Source organism: Mirounga angustirostris, unplaced genomic scaffold (genome assembly GCF_029215605.1).
Source record: "Mirounga angustirostris isolate CCGP_5_RB_7025 unplaced genomic scaffold, mMirAng1.0.hap1 SCAF_4, whole genome shotgun sequence".
NCBI classification, from domain to species: domain Eukaryota; kingdom Metazoa; phylum Chordata; class Mammalia; order Carnivora; family Phocidae; genus Mirounga; species Mirounga angustirostris.
Window position 1 is genome coordinate 93,784,594 of NW_026991712.1, and position 10,370 is coordinate 93,794,963.

Here is a 10,370-nt window from a genome sequence, read left to right on the forward strand (position 1 = left end):
CACCTGGGGTTCTGCCAGTCCAAAGCTGAGGATGGGGGAAAAGACGTGGGTTTGCATTGCATATGTGAAATGAAAGAAAGGCTGTGAGTAGGAAGGGCAGGAGGAGAGCGCCCCAGCAAAGGTGGGAGACAACTCAGAGGGTACTCAAAGGGGAGGAGAGACCGGCAAAAATGAAATTGCTAATTTTATTATAATTTCAGAACAGTGCTGGAGATGTGCTTCATCTGTCAGTGCTAGTGTTTTGGTCAGATGCAGGTGTCCAGCTACAAATGAGACAGAATTAGCCCAGCAGGGTAACAGTGACAGCTCATATTGGGAATCCTCTTCAAGGCTGGCTGTGTGGAGGGGGTCTGGGTGAGGTCCCCGGGCTGCAGACAGAGTGAGCGGAGGCAGGGTAGAGGCACCTTCGTGAATGGCTTGAGGGGTTGGGGAGGGTCTAATGCCAGAGTGAATTCAGTCCCACCATCAGCGATTCAATACTGTACCATGTTCTCCATCCCTTGTCTTTAAAAGGCTAATCTTTCGGGGCGCCTGGGTGGCTCAGTTGGTTAAGCGACTGCCTTTGGCTCAGGTCATGATCCCGGGGTACCCGGATCAAGTCCCACATCGGGCTCCCTGCTCAGCGGGGAGCTTGCTTCTCCCTCTCCCACTCCCCCTGCTTGTGTTCCCTCTCTCGCTGTCTCTCTCTCTCTCTCTGTCAGTTAAATAAATAAAAATAAAATCTTTAAAAGTTTAAAAAAATAAATAAAAGGCTAATCTTTCTAAGGGTAATATGTTCAATTCTTTTGGTTCAATCTTATGTTAATCGCAAAGGCTTTGAATCCATTAGAACTGAGTTCAAATCCTGACTCTACCAATTACCAACAATGAGCACTGTGAACCTTTTGTTTTTAGTTCTTAACTCCCTGAGTGTCCATTTCCTCGCGGGTAAAAGGAGGATAATGATACCCACCTTCCAGGTTTGTCATGAGGATGAAATGAGATAATGTGCATAAAATGCCCCACACGAGCATCTGCCACAAGAGTCATCCATTTGTCCATTCACCGAATATTTATTGAGCAGCTACTAATGGTAGGTACCACTCTACATGCTGGAGATTCAGCAGCAAACAAATTCCCCACCATCATGGAACTCATGTTCTAGAGCAGGGCAATAAAAAAATAACTAAATAAGTAAATATAAAGTATGTCAGTAAGTACCTCAGGGAGCAATAAAGCAAGGGGATAGGGATCCTGGGGGAAGGGTCACTATTATAATTTTCTGTAGGGTGGTCAGAAGGCCTCTTTCCTCGTGCGATTTGGACAGGGTCTGAGAAAGTGAGGGAGTGAGTGCCCAAGATCTGGGGGGAAAGTTGGCAGAATAGAGAAGAGTAAACAGAGGCCTGGAGTCCCCAGCATGCTGGGCAGGTGTGCCCTCACACTTGGGAGCTCCGGGTGGCTGCAGCAGAGTAAGGAAGCGGGGAGCCATGGGAGAAGTGGGGCCGAGGGGCGTCATGTCACACAGGACTCCTGGGCCAATGCTGAGAACCACAGCTTTACCTGATGGGAGCCATGGGAGGCCTGTAGGAGAGGAGAGGCATAGGCCCACCCTCCCCCTGCTGGGTCCTGCATGGAGTGTAGACTGCAGGGAGGGGAAAGGTGTAGATGCAGGAAGACGGTTTAGGACACCATTGCAATACAAGGAAATGATGCCTGGGACTTTGATCTAACTGTGCAGGCAGTGAGAAGTCTGGCTCTGGATAGAAAGTGAATGTGCTGATGAATGTAGTGTGAGAGAGGGAGCAAGGATGACCCCCTGAGTTGTCTTGACTCGAGCAACTGCAAGGGCAGGTGAGCCAGTTACTGAACTAGGAACTCTGGAGAGGGTTAGTTTTGAACAGGTTTGGCTGGATACCGAAGAGGAGTTGTCAAGTAGACAGACAGACATGGGAGTCCCGCATGCAGAGGAGGGGTTTAGTCTGGAGATAGCAAGGGACAGGGAGAGGTAGGGCAGTGTTTGCGGACTGTTCCTTTTTCTGCCCATCTAGATATGGCTGTAGGAGGGTTTAGAGAAGGCTCTGGAAATGAGGGTGGGGCTCTGACAGCTCCTACCCAGGCTCCACTATGTGTGCTTCTACAGGCGATTCCCCGACTTTGATCCCATTTCTTTGTCCATGGAGGAGAAGCCGGACCAGACGATCTAAGGTCTGACATACTAAGGTTCTCTGGGTATCCCACGAAGATGCAGATACACTTAGAAGATGAAGTAACACAAAAAACTATTAATACCTTGTATGGGTCCATTTAACAGTTGTCTACTTGGGGAAGTCAGGGAAGACAGGATGGTGGGAACCCACAAAGGCAGGTGGCGTTACAGCTGGGCAGGGCAGGACTGGGGGCCCACCTGGATGGACATGGGGTTCTGTTTTTCAGTAGCAGGGAGCAAAAGATGGGCTTCCCAGCGCTGCCTGGAGCTGCTCTGAGTCAGCTGCCCGCACTCGCTCTCCGGGAGCCTGGCCAGCCCAGCCCAGCAGCTGAGTGACCTTGTTCATTTTGCAGCTCAAATCTGAAAGCCTCAACTTCCAAACAGAACTGACTGCCTTTCCTAAAGGGGGCCGTCTCCCTGCCTGGAAGTGCATCCCGTTGCAGCTGCATAGTTCAGTATAGGCCTCCGGGTCTATGATTGACGGAAGTAGTCCTTTGGCCTGAAACCCACCAGTCTGTGATTAGTGGCCTCTCAGAGAATGTCCTGATGAGGCGGAATCTTCGCTTAGCCAAGAGAGAAATTTAACAGTGCCATTAGCATTTCAAATTGTTAAAACGGAGGTGGGGGAGGGGGCGCTTGCGGAATAAATTATTAAATGAGAAACAAAAGGAGTCAAGTCAAATTAAGCAAGAATAGAAGTCAGCCATGGAACAGGGCATGCTGGGATTTAAGTCAACTGGCTGCATATTACCCCCAATAAGGAACTCCTTGCAAAGGTCATGCTGGTAAGAGGTGAAGCCCACAAGCAGAGGGTCAAGAGAGCCTTCACTCCAAGGTCATTCACAGCAGGGAATAGGAAACCACCTCCACTGGTCCAAAGAAGGCATCAACAAGAGTGATGGAGGGCATGGTTCTTAAACTCTGCAGTGCATAGGGTCATCTTTCAAACTTGCAGACTGCTGTGTCTGTCCCCAGAGATCCAGTATGTCTGGGATGTGGCCTGGGGTTTGACATTCTACCAAGCACCTCAGTGATCACAGGCTACCCTGAAGAAACACTGGTAGAGGAGGGGAGGGACCAAGGGACCAAGGAGGCTGGGGAGTAGGGGAGGGTTCCAGGGTTTCAGGGGAGTGATTTGCTGACCCTGGACACTGAAGCCTGGAGCTGTGTACAGACCAGCAAAGCAGCAGAAGGATGAGGCTGCTAATTGAGCTTGTGCAGGCTCACCCGTGGTGGCCAAGTGTTGGGTCCATCCCCGGAAAGGCAGGCAGGGAAGCTGAGAAACTAGGAAGAAGTGAAGGTAGGAGGAGGTAATCTGTGACTCCCCCTGGATAAACAGGGAAGGAAGAAGTGGACAATTGCCAAACTACACAGCACGCCAACTTAATTTACAAAGAGAGTATGTGTGTGTATGCATGATTCCACCATGGCCAATTCTGAAAGGGAAGGGCTTTGTTTCCAGGGGATTCATTGGTAAGAGTGTTGCTACTGTGTTGGTACTCCCCGGGCTGAATATAAAAGAACTTTTTGAACCAAGAGTCAAATTTTACAAAGAGGAAAGCCTGTTGTGGAAGCTTGTTTTAAATGGGAAGATGCAGGGCGCCTGGGTAGCTCAGTTGGTTAAGCGACTGCCTTCGGCTCAGGTCATGATCCTGGAGTCCCTGGATCGAGTCCCGCATCGGGCTCCCTGCTCGGCAGGGAGTCTGCTTCTCCCTCTGACCCTCCCCCCTCTCGTGTGCTTGCTCTCTCTCATTCTCTCTCTCTCAGATAAATAAATAAAATCTTTAAAAAAAAAATGGGAAGATGCATTCTAGAGGAGTGGGCTTGCATGGCATTTTCCATTCAGTCTGGCATGGAGGAGAGGTGAGGCTCTACGTGTGAGGATGTGCAAACTCACCAGCCTGTGGTGGGGAGTGAGGCCCCTTTATCTTGTAGGACCACGCCCTGTCGGCTCATCACCTCCACCTGTGTCAACACAGCATGAGACAAAGTGGGCGATGAGACAGGTAAGCGAGGGCCATGGAAGGAAGAGGGTGCAGACGCATCTCCACCCGGGTAGTAAAATCAGTCAACTTTTCAATCTGCATCTTGAAAAGGATCATTCGGCTGAGACTGTAATTTTGTTTCTCTTGGTTGAAGGAGAAATTTATAACCCTGGGCAGCTATACAAAGAAGTATGGAGATAATGAATAAATAGATGCAGAATTCTTTCTGGTGGGTTATATTGCATGGGATTTGTAACAGTTCTTGAAATCATTCTGCTGCTTTGTCTCTGCTTTGTCTGCTTTTCTGTTTTTACGATATTTGAAATAGATAAGAGAATCTGAAATGCCACATGTACAAGACTGATTTATTAATTTACAAAAGTAGCATCGTTGTTGAGGATAATTTTCCTTGTTAAGTCTGCCACAACAAGTCTCAATTGCCTGGAAGATTCCAATATATAAAATTGTAATTGTATTTTCAAATGTCTGAGGAAATATGATTAATTAAAAAATAAGTGGAGCAAATGTTTAAGAAGGATTTAATCTGTTAAACTTGGTAGTTGAACATTGATCAAAGAGCCAGTAGAAACAATGTTTTTAATTCTTTTTAATTGCTGGATTTGTAAATAGAACAAGATGATTTGTAGGTTGAACTTGAAGGTTTAAGGTAGACTAGGTTTTAAAAATTAAAACTTTAATATGTTGCATATTAGATTAAATACACATGCACACACACACACGCACACACACTGAACTCTAATTAGTGTTATCCAGGTACAAAAGCCTTCTTTCCCCATGCCACAAAAAAGAAAGAAAAAATTATAACCACATTCTCATCAGCTGCCTGCAGGGCAGCTCCAGGTCCTGTCTGACATTGGTTGTGATTATTCTTATTAATTTCTGCCAACCCAATGTGTCAAAAGTGATATTTCATTGTTGCTTTAATTTCCATTTCTATGACCACAGTGAGGTTGAACATATTTTCATCTTGAATTGGACATTGACAGGGATCTCAGAATTTCTGCTGAAGCCTCAAAGAGAAAAGCCACTGGTGGTGTGTACTTCCGGATTCTGGGAAGAGGTCCTGGACCCATCCCCACAGGATGTGCTAAGGAGTGGCTGATCTGGTCCAGAGGTTTCTCACTCACCTTGGGCCTATGAAGAGAAAGCATTAAATCAATGAGGAAGATAGGAGACTCTAAAAGGGATGATGGAGTGGAGAACACTATAGTTTTTCTTCCTCTCCCCCATGTGGAAGGAAATCCCTTCCCTTCCCCTCAAGCCAAATATTAGGAGCCCAAAAATGCTGCTCTTAGAAAATGGGGGGAGTCGAACGGGGACTGATTTTCCCATCTTGGCCAGCTGTTCGTTTGGGGGAAATTGCAGGGGAGGGTGCATCGTATACGTACATACATATGTATGTGTATATATACACATACACATATATGTACATTCCACCAGGGGGCACAGGAAGGATTCCAATAAAATGAGGCTACAGTTGCTACCTGCCCATCTGCCCATTCGGGGATCCTTCTGGCAGTGGAGAAGCAGGAGAAGAAAGGAGTTGCAAGATTGGGAGGGACGGTTGGCCCTAGCTACCGTGATGACCAGGAGTCGGGTTGCTCCTGGACAACGGAAATACTTCTGGAACCTGGAGGACTGCCTCTCCATGGTCCAACAAAGGCTCTGACCTCTCTAAGGTGAAGGTCGGAAGACCACACCAGGCAAGCGACCTAGACTCACTGAAGTGCTGGCTGAGCAGAAAGGAAATCTAGAAGGAGCAGTGGAGACGGGACATGATGAAAATAATTGAGAGTTTTGGCACACTGACAACAATACACATTCTGGTTTATTTCGCTACATCCTCTGTATTAAGTCTGGCCACACTGAAGGCTCTGTAAGTTTGAACTTAATGTCCAACATGGATATGAATGGTGCAAAGACCCATCTTCTTGGGTCACCTTTGCCACGCTGATCATTCCTGAGGCAACCAGCTGGGTTGTATGTGTGTGTATTTAATCAGGTATAAACCGATAGCACCTGGCCTCAACTGCATTGAATCCTTCTAGCATTTTCCTCTGCAGTTTTTCTGGTGCCGTCATGTGATATACGTGCAAGAGCACGTTCGGCCATCCTCAGACACGTGCCCACCTTGACCTGTGGAGTTAACACCTTGTGGGGCAGTCCAGTTGAGGCCTCCAAGAAACAGATCCTGAGATGGAGTTAGGGTGCATGTGGCTTATTGGGGTGTAACTCCAATGAAAGATACAATGGGGGCGGGGAGAGGACTTGGTAGGAAATACCTCTAGACCATATACAGATCAGATGCCCGTGAAAAGAAACCGGAGGAAGCAGGGTTGGACAGGGAGAGCCTCAAATGGTGAGGCAGATCCGACAAAGTGTTGGGCCAACAGGGAGCTCTGGAATAAACGCTGCCCATTAGAGGAGTCTGGCAAGATGCTAGGACCCCCACTGTGTTCACCCATGAACTGGGTGCTGCTCCCGAACAGTAGGACTGGCTCAATAGCTGAGGCAGATCCTGAAGGCTCTGCAGCTGGAGGATTTTGGGTAAGTGTACCCTTACAGCTATACTTTTAACCTAATTTTATGCCAAAAACATTTGACAACAGGTAAACATGACAATTTTCTACTTATAATCGACTCAAGATGCTACGGCCCCCAGCATCTTTTTTTTTTTTTTAAGATTTATTTTATTTATTTGAGAGAGAGAGAGAAAGCAGGGGGAGGGGCAGAGGGAGAGGGAGACAAGCAGACCCCCCCCCCCCGCTGAGTGGGGAGCCCTGACATGGGGCTCGATCCCAGGACCCTGAGATCATGATCTGAGCCCAAATCAAGAGCCAGAGGCTCAACCCAGGCGACCCTACATGGCAAATTCTTGAAAGGACATTGAATAGCACACCTCGATGACTGCCACATTAACCAATGAGATTAAATTAAACTTCAGCCAGTGGATTAAATACTCCCCTCTTCTTTCTCTAGGACAGAAGATTCTGCATTCTACAGGGCTTCCCAGAGGGTCACCAGCAAGACTGAGCCCAGTTGCATACAGCTATAATCAGCTCAATAATGTAACTGTAGCTTGATTTTCCCTCTTTCCTTTGACCCTGCTCCTTATGCCTCACTCCTGTTTCTTTTTCTTTTTTAAGATTTTATTTATTTATTTGTCAGAGAGAGAGTGAGCACAAGCAGGGGGAGCGGCAGAGGGAGAGGGGGAAGCAGGCTTCCCCCTGAGCAAGGAACCGGATGCGGGGCTCAATCCCAGGACCCTGAGATCATGATCTGAGCCCAAGGCAGACGCTTAACCGACTGAGCCACCCAGGTGTCCCCTCCCTCCTTGAGACCACTTCTCAGGTTACCTACATACAAGGCCTGGTCTCAGATTCTGCTTTTGTGGGAACCTGGGCTGACAGTAGTTTACCATGTTTCTTTCTTTCTTTCTTTCTTTTTTTTTTTTTTTTTACCATGTTTCTTAATTCAACAGTGCCCTCTTCAGCTGGTACAATGAAGTTCAGGTTCTTAATGAATGGGGTGCATGTATAGGGTCATCAGTGGCCTGCTTCTGATTTTGTGATACTGTTTCCGAGGACACTTAAATTCAGATGTTTCCTCTCCTTTCCTCTCACTATCAAGCCTCTAAGGGATGCCTCCTGCTTTCAAGGCTCCCACGCCTCTCCCACTAAAATCCTTGATGCTCACATGCTTGCTCTGATCTACTTGGTCTCAAACTTACGGTCAGTATTTCCCCCTTCAGGACGGAAGGCTCTCCTGGTGCTGCACTTCCGTGGAGGCTGTTTATCATCTGCAACTGCTTGGATCTTGTTGCGCCTCTCCCTCGAAATCTCTGCTGCATTCTCTACTCCAGAGAGGACTCCAAGGCTGGCTCTGCTCTGCTCCTTGTGTAGGTTCACTGCCCACCTCTGTGTCATGGGCCTTTCAGTTTAGGTGCGGGTTAAGCATAATCCTATTCATTCCCCTTATTGTTCTATCGTTTTTGGAGCATGTCTGTAGAGGTCCTCCTTTTTTTTTTTTTCTTTTTTTTTTTTAATTCTTATGTTAATCCCCATACATTACATCATTAGTTTTAGATGAAGTGTTCCATGATTCATTGTTTGTGCACAACACCCAGTGCTCCACGCAGAATGTGCCCTCTAGAGGTCCTCCTTTGAGTGGCTGCCATTATCCCCTGGGAGTCAAAATTCCCAATTCAACTTCTATTCCAGTGTCCTATCTCTTCTTGAGTCGATTATAAGTAGAAAATCGTCATGTTTACCTGTTGTCAACATTTTTTGGCATAAAATTGGGTTACAATATTTGTTTATTATTTTTAAAGATCCTTGCTATAGTTTTTTCCCCTCTCTTCATTACTAATTGGGTTATCTGTTGCCTTTCATTTTTTTGATCATTTTATCATGGGTTTTTCAGTGTCCACATTTTCAGTGAACCAAACATGGGTTATTGATCCATATCTTTTCATTTCGTTGACTCCTCTTAATTTCATTATTTCTTTCCTTCTATTTTCTTTGGATTTATTCTATGATTCCTTTCCTCACTTCTTAATTGCATAGGTAAGTCATTACTTTCCAACCTTTCCTCCTTTATAAAATAGTTAAAGCACAACATTTCCTCTTAGTTTTAGCAGCATTCCAAACGTTTTCATAGGTAATATGTTCATCATTACTCATTTTTTAGTTATCGTAGCCTGGGGCCGTTGGAAAGCAGAACCTGAAGCAATAGTTTGGATGTTAACATGTTTGGAAGGTACAAGTCCAAGGCAGTAAGGAGGAGAGGAACAGACGTGAGGCAAGAGACCCTGGAAGGAAATGTGGCACAGTGCCTAGCTCTGCCACATGTTATGAGCTGTGGAAAGGTAATGGTTGCTCAGCATCTATGTCCACTCTGTGCATTAAATTTCTCCAGAAAGGTTGCAAGAAGAGACCTCACCTGAGAGTGGTCTGCAGGAGAGAGAGAAATCTCGGAGGAGGAATTTATCTTTCCAGCTGCTTTTCATCTCCCACTACCCCCCCCCCCCCCGCCCCACCGGTCAAGATTCATACCTATTCCCCTCCATTTCCAGTGCGTAATATCAGGCCCTTCCCTGGGTGCTCAGGAAGCCAGATCCTGCACCCACAGTGAGGTGTTCATTCCAGTCCCAGGTGAAGAGGCAACCTGGTGTGGGTGGGCCACTGACCAAGCAAGAGAAAGAAGGAGAAGGCACACAACATTTGTTTTCGCCAACCATAGGTAATATCTAATTTCTACCATAATTAATTTTTTGACTCATGAATTATTAAGAAATGTTTCCAAATTTTTAAATATATTGGTTTTGGGGGCATCATTTAAAAACACTGATTTTATGTGTGCTTGAGGAAAATGCGTATTCTCTACTCACTGAATGTAAAATTCTGTATATGTTCATTAGATCAACCCAAGTGACTCAGTTTAGTTACTGAGAGCATGTGATAAAATCTAGCATGATGGAATGACACATTTCTCTTTGTAGCTCTGTCAATCTTGCTTTTTATAGATTGGCGCTATTAGGTATTTATAAATTTAGAATCACTATATTTTTTTTTCCTGGTAAAGTATTTTATCTTTATGTGGCAATCTCTTTATCTCTAGTAATGCCTTTTGCCTTAAAGTCTTTTTTACTGACTTTAATATGTAGCTATAGAACTTTCCTTTGGTTGCTATTTTCCTGGTATATATTTTTTTCTATTCTTTTACATTTCATCTTTCCATGTCCTTAATTTTCAGCTGTGTCTCTTAAACAACACATAGGTGGGCAGGCTCCATGCTCAGTGCAGAGTCTGGGATTCTTTCTCCCTCTCCCTCTCCCACTAGTGCTCTCTCTCCCAAAATAAATAAATAAATCTTTTTAAAAAAAACCACATAGTTGGATTTTTAAAAATCTAGTCTGGCAATTTTTGTCTTGTAACTAGAGCCTTTAGGCCATTCATGGTTACCATGATTACTGATACACGGATTTATTTCTACCCTTTTTTAAACTTTCTGTTTATCTCATATTTCCATTATTTTTTCCTTCTTTCTTCCCTTCTTTTGGATTAATTTAATAGATTTTCTTATTCCACTTTCCACTCTACTAGATGAGAAGTTATTCAGTCTTTTTCTTATATTACAATGGTTACCAAGAAATTTTTAATGTGTATAGTAATCAGAGT